Source organism: Somniosus microcephalus, chromosome 19 (assembly GCF_052327205.1).
Source record: "Somniosus microcephalus isolate GS21.2 chromosome 19, FLI_Smic_1.0, whole genome shotgun sequence".
NCBI lineage: Eukaryota > Metazoa > Chordata > Chondrichthyes > Squaliformes > Somniosidae > Somniosus > Somniosus microcephalus.
The window spans coordinates 69,006,621-69,033,185 of NC_141005.1; the positions used below are offsets into that span (position 1 = coordinate 69,006,621).

The 26,565-nt window shown below is 48.6% G+C and overlaps 1 pseudogene; it reads left to right on the plus strand.

Moving 5' to 3' along the window:
• Nucleotides 1-24,050, plus strand: part of LOC147104606 (uncharacterized) — a 66,569-nt pseudogene extending 42,519 nt beyond the window's left edge.
• Nucleotides 24,051-26,565: the final 2,515 nt, after the last annotated feature.

Below are 26,565 nucleotides of genomic sequence, written 5' to 3' on the forward strand. Positions count from 1 at the left end.
CGCATCTGTGGGGACTTTAAGGTAACAGTGAACCCGGTCCTTCACACCGTACAATATCCACTTCCGCGGATTGAAAATATTTTCGCCTCGCTATCTGGAGGGAAACGCTTCACTAAGATTGATCTGGCCCAGGCGTATCTGCAAATGGAGGTAGAAGAAGCATCAAAAAAATACCTCACAATCAACACCCATAAAGGTATCTATCAATACAACTGGCTGGTATTCAGGGTAGCATCAGCTCCGGCTATTTGGCAAAGGGCAATGGAACAAGTCCTGCAAGGGATCCCAGGGACCCAGTGTTGTTTGGACGACATCCTGGTCACGGGCGAAAATGACAGTGATCACCTTGCCAACCTGGAGCAGGTGCTCACTAGATTGCAGGAATATGGGCTCCGAGCTAACCGCCTCAAATGCGAGTTTTTTAGAAAACAGATCTCGTATTGTGACCACGTTATCGATAAAGAGGGGTTACATAAGTCCCCAGAGAAGATTGAGGCAGTAGTCAAGACTCCAGCACCGGAAAATATGTCACAACTGAGGTCGTTCCTCAGGCTGGTAAACTACTACCATAAGTTCTCGCCAAATTTGTCTATAATACGACACCCACTGAACACCCTACTGCAAACTGGGGTGCCATGGAAGTGGAATGACGAGTGTCGACGAGCTTTCCAGAAGAGCAAAACACTAATCACATCGAAAGAGGTATTGGCCCACTACAACCCAGCGTTACCAATTCGGTTGGCTTGTGATGTGCCACCCTACGGCATTGGAGCGGTGCTGTCGCACAAATTCTCGGACGGCTCAGAGAGGCCAATAGCCTTTGCGTCACGATCACTAACCTCAGCCGAGCGTAACTACGCCCAGATTGACAGGGAGGCACTCAGCCTAGTGTGGGGAGTGAAAAAGTTCAATCACTATCCGCACGGGCAGAAATTCACCTTGCTGACTGATCACCAGCCTCTTGTCTCCATTTTTAATCCGATGAAGGGCGTTCTGGTGATGACTTCGCAACGACTACAAAGATGGTCAATTTTTCTAGGGGCGCACCACTATGAGATTGAATATAAGGGCACGAAACAGCATGGAAATGCTGATGGGCTATCACGCCTGCCACTGCCTACTGCGGAGGAAGCACCAGCAGTGGATCCTGTCGAAATATTCCATTCGACTATAGTTGAATACCTACCGGTAACTAACGCTTGTATCGAAAAGGAAACCCGAAATGACCCGACACTGTCTCGGGTATATGATTTGACGGTGAAGGGATGGCCAGCATATGGCGACTCACTGTTGCCAGCATTCTCGACTATGAGAGAACAGCTGTCAGTGTGCCGGGAGACCTTGATGTGTGGATCCCGAGTGGTAATTCCACCCAAGTTAAGGGAGAGAGTGCTCAATGAGCTTCATGAAGGTCATCTGGGAGGGGTAAAAATGAAAAGCCTAGCCAGGGCTTATGTGTGGTGGCCGGGAATCGATAAACAAATCGAGGACCTGACCAAGAGCTGCTCAAGATGCCAGAAAGTCCAAAATGCACCACCACAGGCCCCTCTACACCCATGGGAGTGGCCCTCATCTCCATGGCAACGGGTGCATATTGATTTTGCTGGTCCATTCATGGACTCAATGTTTTTAATAGCCGTGGATGCGCACTCGAAATGGCCTGAGGTCATCAAAATGTCCTCCACCACCACGGAGAAAACTATTGCAGTCCTACGGACCATTTTTGCCAGGAATGGCTTGCCAGAACAGATTTGCTCCGACAACGGACCACAGTTTGTGTCTGAAGAGTTCTGGAGGTTCTTGAAAAAGAATGGGGTAAGGCATTACACATCTGCCCCGTATCATCCAGCCACAAATGGATTGGCTGAGAGGTTCGTACAAACCTTTAAGAAGGCAATAAAGGCTATGTACAATGAGAACATTCCGCTGCAGCACAAGGTGGACAATTCCCTGTTCGCCCACCGGAATGCGACACATGCAGTCACCAACCAGGCCCCAGCCATGATGTTCTTTAACCGAAGGTTAAGATCTCGCCTGGATTTGCTCAAACCAAATGTACGAAGAGATGTTGAGAGTAAGCAATTCCAGCACATCCATGAGAAACCAACAAGGAGCTTCAATGTAGGGCAACCAGTCTTGGCCCGTGACTACCAAACAGAAAAATGGCAGCCAGGAACGATATGCACACGGCAGGGCCCACTAATGTACACAGTGGACGTTGGGGAGAGCATCGTGAGACGCCATGCTGACCAGATCCTAGAGTCACAGGAACAAGTCAACCCCATGCCTCGCCCATACGTACCTGGTGATGAACCCGACGTACAGGTAGCATCTACCCCAGAAACAGTAGCATCGGAAGCTGATGAACCAACTGACGACAGGGGGCCAGAATCGCCTCCGCACCAAGAGCAAGACACTCGGGAAAGGCGCTATCCAGAAAGGATCGGGAAGCCTCCCCAAAGACTGAATTTATAAATAGACTATTTTCAGCTAATGTTGCATGTTAAAAGTGTTAATTGTAATTAGTTTGATATTTAATTGTTAAATGAGTGTTATGGTACTGTTAATCTAAAAGGGGAGGAATTGTAATGTATGTACCTTTAAGGGGGGAACTACTTTCTACAGCTCATGTATACTGTAGTACTGGCAGTGACCACACCTGTATATAACACTGAGTAGTAATCTGTTGTTTCAGTTGCAGTTTGAACCACGTTGAGTAAACACCTGTTGTACCGTTCTCTGCAGTCCTTTTCTTATTATTACACGGACGTAACATGTACCATCTACAAGATGCATTGCAGCAACTCGCCAAGGCTTCTTCGACAGCAGCTCCCAAACCCTCGCCCACTACCACGTACGACAAGGGCAGCAGGCGCATGGGAACACCACCACCTCCAAGTTCCCCTCCAAGTCACACACCATCCTGACTTGGAAATATATCCGAAAGCACTTTACAGCCAATGAAGTGCAGTCTCTGTTGTAATGTAGGAAACACAGCAGCCAATTTGCACACAGCAAACTCCCACAAGCAGCAATGTGATAATGACCAGATAATCTGTTTTTTAGCGATGTTGGTTGAGTATTGGCCAGGGCACCAGGGAGAACTACCCTGCTCTTCCTTGAAATAATGCCATGGGACTTTTACGACCACCTGAGTGCAGACAGGGCCTTGGAGTGGGACTCGCAGAACTGTACTGGAGTGTCAGCCTAGATTTTGTGCTCAAGCCTCTGGAGTGGGACTTGAACCCACGACCTTCTGACAGAGAGGCGAACATGCTACCCACTGAACCACAGATACCATTCTTTACAATATTTACAATATTTCTGGCATTTTCTATTTCTGTTTTCAGATTTGCAGCATTTGCAGTTATTTTGCTTCTTGCTAAGTGGGAAAGGTTTGTTTTCAGAGTTGTGATAATAATGACCCAGAAATTCGTGGGGCTGGCTTTTACCTGACCGAAGTGCAGCAGAGAGAGTACCCTGCCTGCCCCAGCCCAAGGCCATAAATCCTGGGGAGAGGGTCATTTGACAGAAAGATGGGCCACTGGCACCTGCAAAGTGGCATAAGTGATGCCTGGCCTTGCCTAGACCAATCTGCCCTTGTAAGGTGGCGCAGTACCATGTCACTCCACCTGGGCTGACCCCCGAGGCCCAAATGGACCAGAATCTTAGGTTCTGTAGGGTTTATTTTAACTCTCTTTTTACTCTTTAGGGTAACCCAGAGGCAAGATCAACCAAGCCTTTAAACTTTTCTAACAATTGGTTTTATTAACATTGAAACACAACAGTTTCAGAAGAATGAGAGACGATCTTATTGAAACATATAAGATTGTGAAGGGTTTGGATCGGGTGGATGCGGGGAAGATGTTCCCGATGATGGGTGAAACTAGAACTAGGGGGCATAGTCTTAGAATAAGGGGCTGCTCTTTCAAAACTGAGATGAGGAGGAACTACTTCACTCAGAGGGTGGTAGGTCCATGGAATATGCTGCCCCAAAAAGCTGTAGAAGCTACATCATTACATAAATTTAAAACAGAAATAGACAGTTTCCTAGAAGTAAAGGGAATTAAGGGTTACGGGGAGCGGGCAGGAATTTGGACATGAGTCTAGGTCCGGATCGGTCATGGCCCTGTGGGTAGCGGAGCGGGCCCAGGGGCCGTGTAGCCTGATCCTGCTCCTATTTTGTGTGTCTAATTCTGTTAGATTCAGGAGATGGTTCTGTGATAGTGGATTGGTGGTTAGGATTGTTGTGTCTGTGTGTTTATAGAGACACTGAAGACAGGAGTTGGTTTGATAGGTGTTTACTAAACAAAGTCTGGAGGGGAACTAACGGATACAACACAATATACAGGCTTATATAGCCCGAGTGGCCATTACCGGCATTACAGTACACATGGGGCTCTTAAAGGCACATACACTACAATTCCTCCCCTTTTAGCGAACCAGTACATAATATTTTAAGTAATTATTAATTACATGTTATAAGAAAAATAATATACACATTGCTGCAGTTAATTAATTATAAGTCAGTCTCTCTGGAGGCTTCCTGACTTGGTCCGGATAACGCCTCGGTGGTGTAGTAGTTTCTGGTGGTGTAGTAGGTTCTTTTGGCAAGGCTGATTCGACTTGAATGCCAGTGTCGGGTTCATCGGGTTCCAGTATCACCGGATCGGAGGTAGATATGGGTATCTCTACTTCATCGTTAGGCATATAGAGTTGTGGTGTAGGTTGTCCCTTTTCGGATGACTCTATGATTTGGTCAGCATGGCACCTTATTATGCTTTCTCCGATGTCCACGGTATACATCAGCGGTCCTAGTCGTGTGCAGATAGTTCCAGGCTGCCATTTCTCGGTACGGTAGTCCCGGGCCAAAACTTGTTGACCTATCTGGAAGGTTCTAGTTGGCCTTTCATTCATGCCTTGAAATTGCCGGTTCTCCACGTCCCTTCTGATGTTGGGCTTGATCAAATCCAGCCGGCATCTTAGGCTTCTATTGAAGAACATCATGGCGGGAGTTTGGTTTGTAACCATATGTGTTGCATTCCTGTATGCAAACAAGAAGTTATCCACCTTGTGCTGAAGTTTTATGTCTTCATTACCCATGACCTTTATGGCCTTCTTGAAGGTCTGGACAAACCTTTCAGCCAATCCATTGGTGGCAGGATGGTATGGGGCGGACGTGTAGTGCTTAACCCCATTGTTTTTTAAGAACTTCCTGAATTCTTCGGACACAAATTGCGGTCCATTATCAGAACAGATCTGTTCCGGCAGCCCATTCCTGGCAAATATGGTCCTTAATACTGTGATGGTTTTTTCCGTGGTGGTGGAGGACATCTTTATTACCTCCGGCCACTTGGAGTGTGCATCAACCGCGATTAAGAACATTGAGTCCATAAATGGACCAGCAAAGTTGATGTGTACCCTTTGCCAGGGAGATGAGGGCCACTCCCATGGATGTAGAGGGGCTTGGGGTGGAGCGTTTTGGACCTTCTGGCATCCTAGGCAGCTCTTGGTCATTTCTTCGATGTCTCCATGGATACCTGGCCACCATACAAACGCTCTGGCTAGGTTCTTCATTTTCACTCCACCCAGATGCCCCTCGTGAAGCTCCTTTAGCACTTTATCCTGGAGTTTGGGTGGAATCACCACTCTGGATCCACACATCAAGGTTCCTCGGCATACTGACAGCTGTTCTCGTCATTGCGAGAATGCTGGCAACAATGGTTCGCCATGTGCTGGCCATCCCTTCACCGTTAAGTCGTAGACTCGTGAGAGAGTCGGGTCATTTCTCGTTTCCTTTTCAATGGCAGAATTTGTTACTGGTAGACATTCCACTATGGTTGAGTGGAACATCTCCAGTGGGTCTAGTGTAGGTGCCTCTTCTACCGTTGGCAACGGTAGGCGCGATAAACCGTCAGCATTCCCATGCTGTTTTGATCCTTTGTATTCTATGTTGTATTGGTGTGCCCCTAGAAAAAGGGACCACCTCTGTAGCCTTTGCGCTGTCATAATGGGAACACCCTTTTTAGGGTTGAATATGGAGATGAGGTGTTGATGGTCAGTCAACAAGGTAAATTTTTGTCCGTGTAGGTAATGGTTGAATTTCTTCACTCCCCATACCAGGCTGAGTGCTTCCCTGTCGATTTGGGCATAGTTACGCTCAGCTGAGTTCAATGAGCGTGACGCAAAAGCTATCGGCCGTTCTGAGCCATCAGGGAATTTATGCGATAATACTGCTCCTATGCCGTAAGGGGATGCATCGCACGCTACTCTGATTGGCAGTGATGGGTTGTAATGAGCCAAAACTTCTTTGGACGTGATTAAGTTTTTGCATTTATGGAAGGCACGTTTACAGTCTTCGCTCCATTTCCAAATTACTCCTGTTTGTAGCAGTTCATTAAGAGGGTGTAGAAGAGTTGATAAGTTTGGTAAAAATTTATGATAGTAATTTATTAATCCCAGGAACGACCTTAATTGTGAAACATTTTCAGGTGCTGGGGCTTTTATGACCGCTTCAATTTTTTCAGGTGACTTATGCAACCCTTCCTTATTAATTATGTGGCCACAATATGATATTTGATTTTGGAAAAATTCGCATTTGGGGCGATTTGCTCGTAGGCCCCGCCCCGTTCTCTCAGCCTAGTGAGCACCTGCTCCAAATTGGCAAGGTGCTCGTTGTCGTTTTCTCCTGTTACAAGGATGTCGTCTAGGTAGCATTGAGTCCCCGGAATCCCTTGGAGGACTTGCTCCATAGCTCTTTGCCAGATAGCTGGAGCGGATGCTACTCCGAAAACCAGTCGATTGTACTGGTACAGACCTTTGTGTGTATTTATCGTGAGATATTTTTTAGAGGCCTCTTCAACCTCCATCTGTAGATATGCCTGTGCCAAGTCAATTTTGGTGAAACGTTTCCCTCCGGATAGTGAGGCGAAAATATCTTCTATCCTCGGAAGAGGATACGGTACCGTGTGAAGGACCGGGTTTACCGTCACCTTGAAGTCTCCACAGATGCGAATTTTTCTCTGTTCTTCAGATTTATCATTATTCAATGCTTTCTTCATGACTGGAACGATGGGTGTTGCCCACTTGCTCCAATCTATTTTGGATAATACGCCTGCATTTTCCAAATTCTCCAGCTCTGCCTCGACTGCTGGACAAATTGCGTATGGCACCAGTCTTGCTTTAAAAAACTTGGGAATTGCTGCATCTTCAACTTTTATTGAGGCAGTGATGCCTTTCAAGGTTCCTAGTTTCTCTTGAAACACTTCTTTGGCGTTGACCAAGATGTCTTTTAATCGTTCAGGTATGATGTCATCATCGTTTTTTTTCTTACTGGTCACCGTCAGTGCTTGAATGGAGTGCCAGTCTAAACGTATTTTCTTGATCCATTCACGTCCCAACAGCGGTGGGCCACCATCTTGTAGAATGTATAAATACAACTTTTGTATTTCCTTGCCGTTGTATACAACAGGCACCCTTATTTTTCCTTTGGGGTATACTTTCTGCCCCGTATATGTTTTCAAGATAATGGATGTGTCTTTTAAAGGTATATGCGGAAATAGCCGCTCGTAATCCTGTCGATTTATGACGGTCAGAGCTGATCCTGTATCTAGCTCCATTTTAACTGGGGACCCTGCTATCGCGAGGGTAACCCAAATGGTCTGGTAATCATCTTTGGCAAGTACATTATGTAATTTGAGACAGCTTAGTCTCTTGTTTTCGGAGTCGCTATCGCTCTTCTGGTCTTCGGAGGTACTGTCAGTCATCATTTGTACCTTTCTGTACTTTTCTTGTTGGGCCGTTGTTGGGATGTGGCTGGGGTGGCACGGCGCAATGAGACGGTCCTACCGTGTCCCAGGCTGTCGTTCCCCGCGGCGTCCACGGTGCAGAGGAGTAGGCATCCATGCCCCGGTAGGCTGCGTCCAATAATAGTGCGAGTTCAGAGGCCTTGTTGAGGTCGAGGTCACTCTGCTCCAACAGTCGCTGTCGGGTGTAATTGGACCTGTGGCCCGCTACAAAAGCGTCCTGGATAAGTTCCTCTGTGTACACGGCTGCCTTTACATCCTTACAACCACAGGCCCAGCCAAGCACAGACAGTGCCTGAAGGTATTCCTCGGTCGATTCCCCAGGTTGTTGTTTACGACTCCCCAGGAGGTGCCTGGCATACACCTCATTCACTGGGCGCGTGTACTGGTCCTGGAGGAGCTTGAGAGCAGCCGTGTACGAGGTCGCGTCCTGGATGACCGAGTACGCTCGGTGGTTCACTTTGGAGGTCAGGACATCCAGTTTGTCCTCATCCGATTTGACCGTTGCAGCGGAGGCGATCAGGAATCTTTCAAAGCACCTAAGCCAGTGAGCAAACTTGGTGGATGCGTCCGCCTCCCGATGGTCTAAGTCCAGGCATGCTGGTGTGAGGATCTTCTCCATTATAAAAAAATCTTGTTAATAAAATTGATGCGCTATCAATTACTCAAAAGACTGAGGTTAAGCGAGTAACTAACAGGCTTTTATTAACAAGAGAATGAAGGTGTGCCTCGAGTGGTCGACCAGTCCAGAATACAGAGGGACTGTGGAGCAGTCACCTTTATACCTGGACTCGTGGGAGGAGTCAGCCGAGGCATGTACAGACATGTACACAGTGGAATACAAACACCCACACAGGCAGGTATAACAGTGGTTTACCACAGAGAGGCCGATAGCTTTTGCGTCACGCTCGTTAACTGCAGCCGAGCGTAACTACGCCCAGATTGACAGAGAGGCCCTCAGCCTGGTGTGGGGGGTGAAGAAGTTCAATCACTACCTGCACGGACAGAAATTTACTCTACTAACTGATCATCAACCTCTTGTCTCCATTTTCAACCCTAAGAAGGGCGTCCCGATAATGACAGCACAACGGCTACAGAGGTGGTCCCTTTTCCTAGGGGCACACCAATATGACATCGAGTACAAAGGAACTAAACAGCATGGGAATGCTGATGGATTGTCGCGCCTACCGTTGCCGACGGTGGAAGAAGCACCTGCAGTGGATCCTGTGGAGATATTCCACTCGACCATAGTCGAATGTCTACCTGTGACGAATGCAAACATAGAAAAGGAAACACGAAATGACCCGACACTCTCCAGGGTCTATGATTTAACGGTGAAGGGATGGCCAGCACATGGCGAACCACTGTTGCCAGCATTCTCGCCGAGAAGAGAACAGCTGTCAGTGTGCAGAGGAACCTTGATGTGTGGATCCAGAGTAGTAATTCCACCCAAATTGAAGGATAGAGTGCTCAATGAGCTTCATGAGGGTCATCTGGGAGGGGTAAAAATGAAGAACTTAGCCAGAGCGTTTGTGTGGTGGCCGGGAATCGATAGAGAAATTGAAGAGATGACCAAGAGCTGTATAGGATGCCAGAAGGTCCAAAACGCCCCACCACAAGCCCCTCTACATCCATGGGAGTGGCCCTCATCTCCATGGCAAAGGATGCACATTGATTTTGCTGGTCCATTTATGGACTTGATGTTTTTAATTGCGGTGGATGCACATTCAAAGTGGCCAGAGGTAATAAAAATGTCCTCAAGCACCACAGAAAAAACGATCACAGTCTTACGAACCATATTCACCAGAAATGGGCTGCCTGAACAGATTTGCTCCGACAATGGACCACAGTTTGTGTCTGAAGAGTTCCGGAGGTTCTTAAAGAACAATGGTGTTAAGCATTACACTTCCGCCCCATATCATCCAGCCACCATTGGATTGGCTGAGAGGTTCGTTCAAACATTCAAGAAGGCTATCAAGGCAATGTGTAATGAAGACATACCCCTACAACACAAGGTGGATAACTTCTTGTTTGCCTACCGGAATGCGACACATGCGGTTACCAACCAAACTCCAGCCATGATGTTCTTCAATCGAAGACTAAGATGCCGCTTGGATTTGGTTAAGCCAAACATCAGAAGAGATGTGGAGAACAGGCAGTTTCAGAATATGAATGAAAGGCCAACCAAGAGTTTCAAGATAGGTCAACCAGTTTTGGCCCGGGACTACCGCACAGAGAAATGGCAGCCAGGAACGATCTGCACACGGCAAGGACCTTTAATGTATACCGTGGACGCTGGAGAGAGCATTGTAAGACGCCATGCTGACCAGATTCTAGAGTCACTGGAAAACGTCAAATCTACACCACGATCCTATACACCTGGTGATGAAACCGAAGTACCAATTGCATCTACCTCAGAATCGGTGATATTGGAAGCAGACGAACCAAACAACGACGTTGATCCCGAATCAACTTTGCCAGAAGAACCTGATACCCCAAAGAGGCGTTATCCGGACAGAATCAGGAAGCCTCCTCAAAGACTGAATTTATAATTGATTAACTTCAGCTAATGTATATAGCAACTGTAATTGTAAATATGTTATTTAATTATTAATCGAACGTTACGTACTGTTTAGCTAAAAGGGGAGGAATTGCAGTGTATGTACTTTGAAGAAGGAACTATATTCTGCAGCCCCTGTATACTGCAGTACCAGTAGTGACCACCCCTGTATATAAGCCTGTGTAGTAACTTTGTATAGTAGTTCCAGTTTTGTCTCCATTCAGTAAACACCTGTTATAACCAACTTCTGCAGTCCGTGTCTCAATTACACACGGACATTATAGGTCCCGTCCATGCCAGATAAAAAAAAAGTTTCCTGTAGGATTTATTTTTCAAATTAGAGCGAAGAAAATAAGAATGAGAGGAAGAAATTGGAAGGAAAAATTTTAATTAAAATCCAGGGCATTGGGGGGTGATATTTTGCAGTGTTAGTACAGGTCTGATGGGCCTAAAATCTACAACAGAACACCAATGCTTCCTTTAAGCCGAGCAGCCGCGCAGTGCTCTGGAGCTCCCACGCAGCCTGCTCAGCGGCTTTTAAATGGTATTTTGAATGCTCCGCGCAGCTCCTTAATGGGGCCGTGCACCCGAAAAAAAATTAAAGGGAACCTTGCAGAACACTGGTGGTGAACTGACACTCTGGCCCCAATATTAATGTAAAGGCGGTTTCTGAGTGGAAACCGGGTGATTGCATGCGCGAAACCCGGAAGTAAAGTCACTGAGTCGGATTCTCCTATTTCAGCTTGAGTGAGGCGATAAATTTTGACTTCTGGGTTTCGCGTCTCTAAGCTGCGCAGCGGGCGCGATGCACACCCGCATGACACGATCTCAGCTCTATTTAAAGGGGCAATGTAGAAATGGAAATTGGGGGAGCCAGGAGGTATTTAAAATGGATGTTGCTCATAGAGCAAGGGCAACACCCAGATTCAATGAGGCATTACTGGAATTACTGCTGGGCGCAGTCAGAGGCAGAGGGACTTACTTTTCTCAGCAGTAGGAGGAAGAAACCTGCGGCTCCCACCAAGAAGGCATAGCTGAGGAGGTGAGCAGCAAGAGCGCCGTGCCCCAGTCTTGGATGCAGTCCAGGAAGTGGTTTAATGACCTAACCAGGTCAGGAAAAGTGAGCACATTTGCTGATTCGCCTCCATCCTGTGGTTTACATAAGAACATAAGAAATAGGAGCAGGAGTAGGCCATACGGCCCCTCGGGCCTGCTCCGCCATTCAATAGGATCATGGCTGATCTGAATCTAGACTCACGTCCACTTCCCTGCCCTCTGCCCGTAACCCCTAATTCCCTTATCTGCTAGGAAAATGTCTATCACCATTTTAAATGTATTTAATGTTGCAGCTTCCACAGCTCTCTGGGGTAGCAAATTCCATAGATTTACTACCCTCTGAGTGAAGAAGTTTCTCCTCATCTCAGTTTTGAAAGGGCAGCCCCTTATTCTAAGATTATGCCCCCTAGTTCTAATCTCACCCATCAGTGGAAACATCCTCACCGCATCCACCCGATCAAGCCCCCTCACAATCTTATATGTTTCGATAAGATCGCCTCTCATTCTTCTGAACTCCAATGAGAAGAGTCCCAACCTACTCAACCTTTCCTCATACGTCAACCCCCTCATCTCTGGAAACCCCTCTCTTTCTTGCCAAGCGTTCTCCATGACATCACTCCTCACACCCACTCAACTTTCATCACTACCCAGCCTTCACTTTCTATGCACTTCCTCACTTCCCCATGCATCCATCCACCGTTGCCACTCACTCCAATCCTTACGCAATGTGATGCAGCTGTCTCATAGTCATGCTCACCGAATGGACTGCATCCATCGGGTGAATATCTTACCTTCACTCACTCCAGGTCTGTTTTTTCACCTCTTGTAGGAGAAGAGAGCGCAAAATGCAAGGGAGAGAGCGACAGGACTGCCACAAATAGTACAGCTCACTAATGCAGAGGAGGAAGTCCTGGAGATAAGTGACATATCTGCGTCCCTTTCAGTCGGAGATGGAAAGACAGGGAGCTTGGAGATAGCTGGTGACAGAATTACAAATATCTATGACACACATATGCTGACTTTACTTTATTAATGACTGAACTAGGAGAAGACTGAGTATGGTGATTGTCAAGATTGTGAGTTTGCCGCGACTAAATCATAACCCTTTCTTTTGTCTTCCAGAGCCTTCAGGCATACAACAAGTGTAAATTGTGCTTGACTAATCTACTGGAATTTTTTGAGGATGTAACTGGTAAAATAGATATGGGAGAATCAGTGGATGTGGTGTATTTGGACATTCAGAAGGCTTTCGATAAGGACCCGCAAAAGAGATTAGCGTGTAAGGTTAAGGCACGTGGGATTGGGGGCAAGGTATTGACTTGGATAGAGAACTGGTTGGCAGACAGAAAGCAAAGAGTTGGAATAAATGGGTCTTTTTCCGAGTGGCAGGGATCGGTCCTAGGACCCCAGCTATTCACAATATATATTAATGATCTAGACAAGGGAACTAGATGTAATATCTCCAAGTTTGCAGACGACACAGAGCTGGGTCGGCGTGTGTGCTGTGAGGAGGATGCCGAGAAACTCCAGTATGATTTGGACAGTTTGGGTGATTGGGCAGAAGCATGGCAGATGCAATATAACGTGGATAAATGCGAGGTTATCCACTTTGGTGTCAAAAACAGGAAGGCGGATTATTATCTGAATGGCAATAGATTGGGAGAAGGGGAAGTGCAACGAGACTTGGGTGTCCTTGTGCACCAGTCGCTGAAGGTAAGCATGCAGGTGCAGCAGGCGGTTAAGAAGGCAAATGGTATGTTGGCCTTCGTAGCAAGAGGGTTCAAGTACAGGAACAAGGATGTCTTGCTGCAGTTGTACAGGGCCTTGGTGAGACCACACTTTGAGTATTGTGTGCAGTTTTGGTCGCCTTATCTGAGGAAGGATGTTCTTGCCATGGAGGGAGTGCAGCGAAGATTCACCAGGCTGATACCTGGGATGGCAGGAATGACGTATGAGGAGAGATTGGGTCGATTGGGTTTATACTCGCTGGGGTTTAGAAGAATGAGAGGGGATCTCATTGAAACTTATAAAATTCTAACAGGACTAGACAAACTAGATGCAGGAAGGATGTTCCTGATGGTCGGGGAGTCCAGAACCAAGGGTCACAGACTAAGGATAAGGGGTAGGCCATTTAGGACAGAGATGAGGAGGAATTTCTTCATCCAGAGAGTGGTGAACCTGTGGAATTCTCTATCACAGAAGGCAGTGGAGGCCAATTCATAAATATATTCAAGAAGGAGTTGGATATATTTCTTAAGGCTAAAGTGATCAAGGGATATGGAGAGAACGCAGGGACAGGGTACTGAATTTGGATGATCAGCCATGATCTCGTTGAATGGCGGAGCAGGCTCGAGGGGCCGAATGGCCTAATCCTGCTCCTATCTTCTATGTATCTATGTCGCAGGACATGCAGGAGGATGATTGCTCAGAGGATCTTATTCCTTCTGAGGGTGCACCATCACGGGAATGTGATAAATCCATGTAGTGAAACAAGAACTCGAAGAGGCGATGTCTTAGAATTAGCACGAGTACTTTATTAACAACTGTGTAGCAAACAAAACAGGCCTGCATCCTGCATCCTGGCATTCCACCTTTGCTGACCTTGACAGGAAGCAATCCCCTGACCTTAGCAGCAGCATTGGCTACAGCACCACCTGGTGGATAACCTTAATCATAACATCCCAGATTACTATATCCCTCCTCCCTTAAGATTTCAGTATGAATTTCTTAACAAACAACCATTCCTAAGGGTCACATAAGAAGTCTCCAATCACCATGTTCCATACTCGACGAATCTAACAGGTCAGTATCAATCTCTCTGGTGGCTTGCGAGACCTTTGTGAATGTCTAACAGTAAGGTCCCTGCTTGTTTGTGGTGAAGCCACCAGCTGCTCCTGAACAGTGCTCGGAGTATCTGACTCTGCAACAATGGGTTCCTCTTGACGAATGGGTTCCTGTAGAATTGTCTCTGCCCCTGGTGGTGGCACCACAGATGCACTTGAATAACTGGGGGCCAACCTGTCCTCCGCCATTGCATCTGGAACCTTCATTTCAATTTCCCCTTGTCTGGTAAGTATCTGATCTACATGTCTGCGTACTACCCTACCATCTCCCAACATGACCTTGTATGATACTGGACCGGTCATTGAGTCTATGAAGCCAGGAATCCACTTTGGTCCATAACTGAAATTCCTGGTAAGGACCGCATCTCCTTCTCCAAAACTTCAGCTCTTTGTTCTTTTGTCATGGTTCTCTTTTTGTTTGTTTTGTCTGTTTTCCATTTTCCTTTTTAGGTCTGGGTGGACAAGGTCAAGAGTGGAGCGTAGTCTACGACCTAATAACATCTCAGCAGGAGAGAGTCCTGTGGTGGATTGAGGTGTTATTCTGTAGCTGAACAGAACCCGTGACACTTTGGCTGCTAAACTCCCTTCTGTACTTTTTTTCATCATCTCTTTAAATGTTTGTACGGCTCTCTCCGCAAGTCCATTTGAGGACGGATGATATGGAGCCGAGGCCACCTGCACTATGCCATTTTTTCTCAAGAACTCTTTTGTCTCTGTACTCACAAAACAAGTGGCATTGTCACTTACCACGATCTCCGGTAGCCCTTGATTACTGAAGCTCCGATGCAGGCAGTCTATAGTAGTAGTGGCGGAAGCAGAATTTACAGGATAAACATCCATCGATTTGGAATGTGCATCAATGATTATGAGGAACATCTTCCCCATGAATGGACCCGCATAATCTAAGTGCAATCTTCTCCATGGTTTATCTGGCCACTCCCAGGGGTGGTGAGGAGCCGCTGCTGGTGCCTTCCGGTGTACCTGACAAGTGCTGCATGTCTTGACGAGATTTTCTATCTCCTCATCTAGCTTTGGCCACCACAAGTAACTCCTAGCCAAGGCTTTCATACGCGAGACCCCAGGATGACACTGATGTAGTTGCTCTAGGATAGACTATCGTGCTGGCTGCGGAATAATCACTCGTGCTCCCCACAACACGCAACCATCCTGCACACTCAGCTCTGTCTTCCTGACACTGTAGGGTGTGAAGTCAGCCCCTTCCGGATGCTGTGGCCATCCCCATACCACATATTCTCGAACTCTAGACAGTACTGGATCTTTACCTGTCCATGTTCTTACTTGCTCTGCAGTCACAAGTGCCGTGTCAGTGTCCTCCAACATCAAAACTCTGTCCCCTAGAGCTGCACAGATAGGTGTGCCTGGCAGTCGAAGACGGCTCAAGGCATCTGCGTTCCCATGGTACTTGCCCGCCTTGTAGACGATGACATACTCATATGCCCTCAACGTCACTGCCCACCTCTGGATCCGGGGTGACACCATCTGTGGAACTGCTTTTCTTTGAAAAGAGAGAGAAGAGGTTTATGATCGGTGCATATGGTGAACTTCCTGCCATATATGTACTTGTGGAACCTCTGTAACCCAAACATTACTGCTAACTCCTCTTTGTCTAACTGGGAATAGTTTTTTCCGCTGGTGTTAGAGTTCGGGGCATAAACCCTATTGGTCTTTCAGTTCCATCTTCCATGCGGTGTGAAAGAACTGCCCCCACCCCGTAAGGTGAAGCGTCACAAGAGAGAATGATGTCTTTCTCTGCATTGTGGTGAACCAGCACATCCGACGACAGCATCAGTTTCTTGGACTGTTCAAATGAAACCCCCTGCTCCTCTCCCCACTGCCACTGAGTCTCCTTGCGCAGTAGTTTGTGAAGAGGTGCTAACACTGTTGACAAGTTTGGTAAAAACCTGTTATAATAGTTCCAACAGTCCCAGGTAAGCTTTTGACTCAGCCACATTGGTAGGAGCAGGGGCGTCCTGCAGTGCTTGTACCTTCTCCTTGAGTGGATGGAGCCCGGTGGCGTCCACTCTGTGTCCCAGGAACACTGCCTCATTCCCCAGGAAAGTGCACTTACTCCACTTGAGTCGTAACCCTGCCCTCTCCAATCTCTGTAGTACCTCTCTCAGAGTGCTCAGATGCTCCTGGTCGGTTCTTCCCGTCACCAGAATGTCATTCAGATAGATGGAAACATGTGGAATCCCTTGCAGTACACCTTCGATTGTCCTCTGGCAGATAGCTGGACTAGATGAGACACCAAACGGTAAGCAGTTATATGTAAACAAACCCTTGTGTGTATTTATGGTAACATACTTCTTTGATTCGTCATCCAGTGTAATCTGCAAGTAGGCATGACTCATATCCAACTTTGTGAATTTCTTCCCACCGGCCAGGTTTGCAAAGAGATCCTCTGTTTTGGGAATAGGATACTGCTCTAGTTTGGACACCCGATTGACTGTCAATTTATAATCTCCACAGAGTCTTACCGAATTGTCCGGTTTTAAAACAGGTACTATGGGAGCTGCCCATTCTGAACATTGCACTGGCTCCAGTATGTTCTCTCTCAATAGACGGTCAAGCTCACCCTCCACCTTTGGTTTCATGGCATAAGGCACAGGTCATTGTTTAAAAAACCTTGGCGGTGCCTCCTTGTCTACATAAATCTTAGCTGGGGTCCATTAAATGTGCCAAGTTCCTCCTTGAACACATTCTCATGTTTACTCAACACTTCTTGCAAAGTCAACTGTTTGCCCTCATCTATTTGATTTACTGCTCCCCAGTCTAATTTAAGTTCTTTTATCCAGCCCCGACCTAACAGGTTTGGTCCGGTACCCGATACTATAACTACAGGTAGTGTTCCACTGTGTCCCTGTGTTGCACAGTTACATTAGCTGTACCTAATGTCGCTACTCGTTCACCTGTATATGTTTTAAGATGCAGGGAGCAAGGCTTTAACTCTGGAACTTTTGCATGGTTCCACAATTTTGAGTACTCTGCCTTGTTCATTATGGTCACACCGCACCCTGTATCCACTTCAAAGTTCACCTTAGAATCATTTACTGTCAGTTGCAATGTGATAGGAGCCACTTTTGGAATGTTCTCTAACATGCTATACATTATGAACATGTCCTCTTCTTCCTCAGCTTCCCCACTGATGTGGTGTGCTCCATGTTTTTTCACTTCTCTTCCTTGGTTTTGCTTTTGGTTTGGATTCCTCCACAGGTGATTTTGCCCTGCATGCTCGTTTTATGTGTCCTTGTTTCCCACACTTGTGGCACTTTTCCTCCCGAAACTGGCATTCACTCGCCAAATGATCGCCCTTGCATCTATAACATGCCTTCACATGCTCACGTTGTGGTTTCTGACGCATGTTCAACTTGTGCACAATAACCTGACCTGCAACTTGCTTAGCATTAGCCCTGTCTGAACCCTGTATTTCTTTTACATCTCGGTTCACTGTCTCTATGGCTTGAGCAAGTTCCAATGCTTTTTCATAAGTAAGCCCAGCCTTGGATAATAATCTACACTGCATTCGGTCATCCATAATTCTGCAAACTAGCCTATCTCGCAGCATTTCCTTCAGGCTGTTCCCATAATTGCAATCTTGTGCTAATTTACGCAACACCGCTACATAGTCCATTACACTCTCTTCCTCTTTTCTGTTCCTTGAATTAAACTTGAACCGCTGTACAATCTCACTAGGCTTAGGGTTGAAATGTTCTTTTAGCAAGGCCACTAATTCAACAAATGATTTGTCTCCAGGCTTTTCAGGACTGAGCAGATTCTTCATCAAACTGTAGGTTTGGCTTCCCACTGAACTAAGCAGAATGGCTTTCCTTTTTCCGGCATCACTTATTTCATTTGCTTCGAAAAAATAACCCAACACTTCACAGTATTCCTCCCAAGTTTGTGCTTGAATATCAAAAGCGGAGACCATTCCTACCATGGCAGCCATGCTCTCTTCCAACTGGTAGCTAACTGTAGCTCGTGATTTTGTTGTTTAAACGTCCTGGCAGACTTCTCTTCTTTATTCAGTGTCCTTTTTTTTTACCTCATCGCCAAATGTGATAAATCCATGTAGTGAAACAAGAACTCGAAGAGGCGATGTCTTAGAATTAGCACGAGTACTTTATTAACAACTGTGTAGCAAACAAAACAGGCCTGCATCCTGCATCCTGGCATTCCACCTTTGCTGACCTTGACAGGAAGCAATCCCCTGACTTTAGCAGCAGCATTGGCTAGAGCACCACCTGGTGGATATTGATATGCCTATCAATTAGTCCAATAAAAGGCGACGAGTTAAGAACGTAACTGAAGGTTTTTATTGGCTAAATAACAGAGCCCACCCTCGTGGGTGATCCGATCCAACAGGGAGGAATACTAGCCAGTCAGCTACCTTTATACCTGGGCAGGTAATGGGCGGAGTCGGAGGTGGTCAGCCCAGGTATAACAGTGCGACAAGAGGCGACCTCGTGTAGTGATGTGACAGTGAGAACAGTGAGAACAATATACAGTGATAACTATAACAGTGGTTTACCACATTCACCCCTTGTTTAGATTAGAGTCCGGCGGGGTGAAGTGTATTACCAGCTCTGGTATGTCAGTCTGTCCGGAGGCTTCGTTAGCCTCTCCGATCGTCGCAGCGGCGGTGTTACATTATCCGGTGTTAAAGCTGGTGTCTGCGTAGTCGGCAAAGGCTCGTGGGGTTCCGGCATGCCGTCTACCTCGGCTGGACTCGGGGGGTTGGGAGGGGGGGGTGAGGGTGCGAGGTCTCGTAAGGAGACAGTGTCCTCCCGTCCGTCTGGGTAAGCCACATAGGCGTACTGGGGGTTGGCGTGCAGGAGGTTCACCTTCTCGACCAGGGGGTCCGTTTTATGGGCCCTCACGTGCTTTCGCAGCAAGACGGGTCCCGGAGAGGTCAGCCAGGTTGGTAGGGTGGTTCCCGTAGTCGACTTCCTGGGGAAGACAAACATTCGGGCATGGGGGGTGGTGTTAATGGCAGTGCAAAGTAGTGACCGGATGGAGTGCAGCGCAATCGGGAGGACCTCTTGCCAGCGGGAGGTTGGGAGGCCCTTAGACTTTAAGGCTAAGAGGGTGGCCTTCCATACCGTCGCGTTCTCTCTTTCCACCTGGCCGTTCCCTCGGGGGTTGTAGCTGGTGGTCCTGCTTGCTGCAATACCCCTCTCCAATAGGAACTGACGGAGTTCCTCGCTCATGAAGGAGGCGCCCCGGTCACTATGTATATAGTTCGGGAACCCGAACAAGGCGAAGAGTTTGTTCAGGCATTTAATGACCGTGTTACTGGTCATGTCTGGGCAGGGGAAGGCAAAGGGGAAACGGGAGTACTCATCAACGATGTTGAGGAAGTACACATTACGGTCGGATGACGGTAGGGGCCCCTTGAAGTCGATGCTCAGACGCTCGAAGGGGCGGGTGGCCTTGATCAGGCTTGCTCTGTCCGGCTTATAGAAGTGCGGTTTGCACTCAGCACAGATCTGGCAGTTCCTGGTCATGGTCCTGACCTCCTCGATGGAGTATGGCAGGTTGCGGGCCTTAATGAAATGGTAGAGTCTGGTGACTCCGGGGTGGCAGAGGTCATTGTGGAGGGTCTGAAGTCTATCACTTTGCGCGCTGGCGCATGTAATGCGTGAAAGAGCATCAGGGGGGTCGTTCAGTTTACCGGGCCGGTACAAGATCTCATAATCATAGGTGGAAAGCTCGATTCTCCACCTCAAGATTTTGTCGTTCTTGATCTTGCCCCTCAGCTTGTTATTAAACATGAAGGCAACCGAGCGTTGGTCGGTGAGGAGGGTAAATCGTTTGCCTGCCAAGTAGTGCCTCCAGCGCCGTACTGCCTCCACAATTGCCTGGGCTTCCTTCTCGACCGACGAGTGTCGGGTCTCGGGGCCCTGTAGGGTCCTTGAGAAGAAGGCTACCGGCCTACCCTCCTGGTTAAGGGTAGCGGCTAGGGCGAAGTCGGATGCATCGCTCTCCACTTGGAAGGGGATTGACTCATCCACTGCGTGCATTGTGGCCTTGGCTATGTCTCCCTTAATGAGGGAGAAGGCCGCGCACGCCTCTTCCGTGAGGGGGAAGGATGTGGTTTTCAGGAGGGGTCTGGCTTTGTCCGCATAATTGGGTACCCATTGGGCATAGTAGGCGAAAAGCCCCAGGGTTCTCCTAAGTGCTTTTGGACAGTGGGGGAGGGGTAGCTCCATGAGGGGGCGCATTCTTTCGGGGTCGGGGCCGATGACTCCGTTCTCTACTACACAGCCAAGGATGGCAAGGCGCGCTGTGTTAAACACGCATTTCTCCTTATTGTAGGTGAGGTTCAGCCGTTGGGCCGTACGGAGGAATTTCTCCAGATTCACGTCGTGGTCCTGCCGGTCGCGGCCGCAGATGGTGACGTTATCTAGGTAGGGGAATGTGGCCTGCAGTCCGTTCTGGTCAACCATCCGGTCCATCTCCCTTTGGAAGACCGAGACCCCGTTGGTGACACCGAAGGGGACCCTAAGGAAGTGGTATAGGCGCCCATTCGCCTCGAAGGCGGTGTACTGGCGGTCCTCGGGGTGGATAGGGAGTTGGTGGTAGGCCGACTTAAGGTCGATGGTCGAGAATACGCGGTATTGTGCAATCTGATTGACCATGTCAGATATGCGGGGAAGGGGGTATGCGTCCAGCTGGGTGTATCTGTTTATGGTCTGGCTGTAGTCGATGACCAGGCGATTTTTATCGCCGGTCTTAACGACCACGACCTGGGCACGCCAGGGGCTGTTGCTCCCCTCGATGATGCCCTCCTTCAGGAGACGCTGCACCTCAGAGCTAATGAAAGCTCTGTCCCCAGCGCTGTACCGCCTGCTCTTGGTAGCGACGGGTTTGCAGTCGGGGGTGAGGTTAGCGAACAGGGAAGGTGGCGGCACCTTGAGGGTGGATAGGCTGCAGGTGTTACGCGGTGGGCGGTTTAACCTTCGCTGGTTGTCGACTGTGAGTGGGGGGAGGGGTCCACCGTATGCTAGGGTTACACTTTGGAGGTGGGATTGGAAGTCCAGCCCTAGTAGGACGGCAGCGCAGAGCTGGGGGAGGACGAGGAGTTTAAAGTTTTTATACTCTGTACCCTTAACCGACAAGGTCACAGCACAGTAGCCGCTAATGTCCGTGGCGTGGGACCTCGATGCCATCGAGATTCGGTTGCGCGTTGGCAGGACAGGGAGGGAGTAGTGGCTCACCGTGTCTGGGTGGATGAAGCTCTCCGTGCTTCCGCTGTCGAACAGGCAGGTCGTGGCGTGGCCGTTTACTTTGATGTCCATCATCGACTTGGACAGGTGGTGTGGGCGGGCTTGATCCAGAGTGACGGAGGCTAGCGTGTAGGTAAGCGAGTCGTTGTCGTCTGCGGGCGAGGCGGTCGTCGGGTCCGGGGGCCCGGTGGCAGTCGGGCGTGGTGTGTAAAATGGCGTCTCCCACGAGGTAGGACAAAATGGCGGAGAAGATGGCTGCCCCCATAACTCACATGAGGCACTATTGGGGTCGGTTGCCTTGATCAAAGATGGCCGCCCCCATGACTCACGTGTGGGGATACTGGCCTCAGTTGCCGTGAAAGAAGATGGCCGCCCCCACAGTTCGCATGAGGCACTGCTGGCCTCTGAAGATCCGCTCCTGCAGGCCTTAGAGAAATGGCCTTTCTTCCTGCAGGTTGTGCAGGTAGAGTTCCTGGCTGGGCAGCGCGACCTCGGGTGCTTCTCCTGGCCGCAAAAGAAGCAGCCGGCGGCCCGATCGCGGGTGCCCGATGTCGGAGCCGGTACCGGGGGTGGCGGGCCCGGTCGGGTCCGGGACGCCGACGCTGAGGTAGGTCCCGGGGGCGGCGCTGCGAAGGGTATTGCGGTAGGGGTCGGGCCCGAGTCCCAGGGTCGCGAGCAGTACCTGGAAAACGCCTCCTGGTCCTGATGGGCCACCTCCAGGGAGAGAGCGAGGGCTTCAGCTTTGTCCAGGTCGAGGTCTTTAGCTTCAAGCAGTCTTTGCCGTGAGTAGTCGGACCGTAGGCCTTTCACAAAGGCATCGCGGATATTATCTTCCGTATTTTCAACAGCCGTCACCGCTTTAAAGTCACAGTTCCTGCCGAGTGCTCTTAGCGCCCGTAAAAATTCAGCTACAGACTCTCCTGGCTGTTGCGGGCGGGATCTTAGGAGGTGCCTGGTGTACATGTAATTTACCGGGCTGCGGTACTGCTGTTTCAGTAGGTTGATAGCGGCCTCGTACGTAGTCGTGTCCTGTATGAGTGCGTATACTCTCGGGCTCGCTTGGGCGTTCAGAAGTCTTAGTTTGGATCTCTGCGGGGCGCCGGATTCTTCCAGGTAGGATTCGAAGCAGTCCAGCCAGTGTTTGAAGTTGAGGGCTGCGTTTGGTGCCTGTGGGTTTAGATCCAGGTATGGTGGTTTCAAGGCTTGCAGCCAAGCCGGCTGGTGTGGCCCGTTGTCTGGAGGCTGCTGTTGCTGTGCTGCTGGGTGAGCTCCTTGCTGTTGCTGTTCATTATCAGACATCTTTAAAATTTAGCCAATAAAATTGATATGCCTATCAATTAGTCCAATAAAAGGCGACGAGTTAAGAACGTAACTGAAGGTTTTTATTGGCTAAATAACAGAGCCCACCCTCGTGGGTGATCCGATCCAACAGGGAGGAATACTAGCCAGTCAGCTACCTTTATACCTGGGCAGGTAATGGGCGGAGTCGGAGGTGGTCAGCCCAGGTATAACAGTGCGACAAGAGGCGACCTCGTGTAGTGATGTGACAGTGAGAACAGTGAGAACAATATACAGTGATAACTATAACAGTGGTTTACCACAGATAACCTTAATCATAACATCCCAGATTACTATAGGGACCTACAGCCATACACCAGCGCAAATACTCCCAATTCAGTGGGTCCACTTCAATAGTTAGTTGGGTTTTCACCTGGTGATTCACAACTCGTAAGTGAGCACGAGCAGACACTGGTGTCAGGGACAGCTGTGGAGAGTCCACATTGGTGGTGGGTGGGGGGGGGCGCAATCTTCTCCAAGCTCTGCTCAGCTGGACACAGATGCTGAATCCCGGGGTCTATCATTGAGAAGGAGAAAGCTAGAGGTGCATCAGTAACTTAGTCAGGTACTGACAGAGGTGCCACACACACTCTCCACAATAGCAGAGAGGATGGAGGAGTCCAACTCGATTGCTAGTGGATTGCTGGCACAGGGAATTGCGAGAATGTCTGCCCTGGAGAGAGAGGCCATCTTCACGGAGTTTCAAGCACAGCTCTGAAGTGAATCCATGCAGGCCATGATCACGGCCGTGCAGACCTTGGATGCTAACTTGTCTGCCACCTTAAATAGGATGACAGGAACCTTATCGGTGGCTTTACAACACGTCACTGATCTTCACCAATCTGGTCTGCAGCAGTGTGGGAGGAGTGATGTGGCGCTGGCCCAGGAGAGGGGTGATGGCGAAAGGGGAAATGGAAGTGGAAACTCCACTAAAAGCGCATCCACTTCTCACCCGTTGCACCTCCCCCAGCCAGTACCCGACATGCTGCCTCCTCTCCCTATGGCTGAGTCTGCCCATGCACAGGTGCAGGTGGAGCAGTCTTTAGCAGGGCCCTCAGGGGCTCCAGAACCCAGAGGCCATAGGCCAAAAGTATCTCAGCAGTCAGGGCAGGGATTTGAGCAGCCTGCCTCTACCTCTGCTATAGCCACACAGGATGCACCACGTAGAAGCAGCAGGAAGTGTAAGTTCCAGAAATTGTAATTCACCAAGGGTATGTACATGGGTGTTTGACCAAACATTACACTGGTAAGTTTCCTTTTTTTATAACGCCACATAAAATTTATTGATTAGCATTACTTCCACGTCTTGCACATTATTGCTGCCCAAGTGTCAACTCGCCCTTTCACTTGTTTCATGATGAATGTCAATACATGACAGGACCCATTGGGTGGATGTGCAATGGGTGGATGAGCGGTTGCAGGACTATTTAGTGCAAAGGGAGAGTGGGGGGTGGCGAGGGGGGGAGTTGGTGTTGGTGGTGGCTTTCATTTATTATTTGTTCCAATCAGAATAATTGACGGAACCTTCGAGCTATTAGGGCATCCTGGGCATCAATGTACGTGGCTGGTCTGGTGATGGGTGCTCATCTTCATATACCTCCTCCTCTTCTTCAATGTTCTCCTCATCCAAAGATGAGTGATGAGCCCCTTCGTCGTCCTGAAATCCTCTCTGCTGCGCAATGTTGTGCAGGACGCAGCACACCATTATCATTCTGGACACCCTTGCTGGCGAGTACTGAAAGGCGCCTCCAGGCCTATCTAGGCACTCAAAGCGCATCTTCGACATTCCAATGGCTTGCTCGATGTCACACTTGGTGGTCATGTGGCTCTCGTTGTAGCGCTCCTTGGTGGGGTTCCTCACAGGTGTCATGAGCCAAGTTTGAAGTGGGTATCCCTTGTCTCCTAGGAGCCAGCCCTTAAGTTAATTTCATAGAACTAAAAGGCCTGGAATATTGGACTGCCTCAGTATGACTGCATCATGACAGATCTCAGGGAATCTGGCGTACACCTGCATGACCCTTGTCCTGTGGTTACACACCATTGATGGTGTAATATCCCCTGTGGTTTATAAAAACTCCTGGTTGCTGTGGTGGTGCTCGGATTACCACGTATGCGCAGTCGATGGCACCCTGCACCTGGGGGAATCCAGCTAGAGAGGCAAATCCGAGCGCTCGCTCATTCTGTCATCACAGGGGAAGCTTACATAACTCCCAATGCTGGCAAACAATCCATCCGTCACCTGTCTTATGCATTTATGTGCAGCAGACTGCGAGACCCTTGGGATGTCTTCGGTAGCGCCCTGGAAGGAACCAGAGGCAGAAAAATTGAGGGTGGTGGTGACCTTCACAGCCACCGGTAATGCATGACCACCAGGTCCAGCAGCAGCAGGTCTTCTTCTAGGAGGCTGCAGATGTCTACGGCCATCTGATGTGTCAATCTCACTGCTCTTCCGAGAGGCATAGGAAGCTGAGCCGCTGTCTGTAGACCCTGTTATGAGGGTACTGCCTCTTGCAACCTCGGCCCCTCTTCTGTACACTTCCCTTCCATGCACCCTTCTCCCATGCACCCCTCTCTCGTGCACCCCCCTCCCATGGAAATAGGTTGCGGTCACGCTTCAATTTTCTTCGATATTTAGCAGACCCCATCCCACCCATTATTGGGTGTTAAAATTCTCTCAACCACCCTCACTCTCAGAGGTTACGAGGACACTTTTTGGAGGTGGAAATTCACCGTGACGTAGGATCATAGGGAGTGCTTTTGTGAGCTGAGAGACGCATACATTGCTGGTGTGAGTAGAAGGAGCGTAACTCCACATCTGTACACCATGCACCAATCGGCTGGCTGCTCGCACCAGAAAGTGTTCTGGTCCCCAGCACCGGGACATAAGTGTGAGGTGGTGCATTTTGTAGCAACAAAGATTAACAATGCCATAAAAATGCAAACAAAGCACTGGGGTTCATTTCTAGAGGAATAGAATTCAAAAGCAGAGGAGTTATGTTAATCTTCTATAGAAGCTTGACTAGACCACACTTGGAGTACTGTGCACAGTTCTGGTCTCCATATTACAAAAAGGATATAGAAGCACTGGAGAAAGTCCAAAAAAAGTTTACAAGGATGATACCAGAACTGAGAGGGTTCAATTATTAAGAAAGACTGAACAGGTTGGGACTCTTTTTTCCTAGAAAAGAGAAGACTGACCTAATAGAACTCTTTAAAATTATGAAGCGGTTTGATAGGGTTGACGTAGAGAAGATGTTTCCATTTGTTGGTGAGTCTAAAACTTGGGGTCGTAAATATAAGATAGTCACTAATACAATCCAATAAGGAATTCAGGAGATCCCCACCCTGTGAAACATCTTTACTCAGAGAGTGATGAGAATGTGGAACTCGCTACCACAAGGAGTAGTTGAGGCAAATAGCATAGATGCATTTAAGGGGAAGCTAGATAAGTGCATGAGGGAGAAAGGAATAGAAGTGTATGTTGATAGGGAGATATGAAATAAAGTGAGAGGAGGCTTGTGTGGAGCATAAACACCGGACAATGGAAAAGGCAGGTCAAAGAGGAGATGTGTGATGTAAGATATGATCTTACAAAAATGACGGACAGGAAAATACCTACTGGTCCATCCAACCTGTCCCATATGTTCGTGATTTCTTATGCACCATGATATATACACTCCCCACCCACCATGGAATCTCCTGGGAGAGGCAAAAAA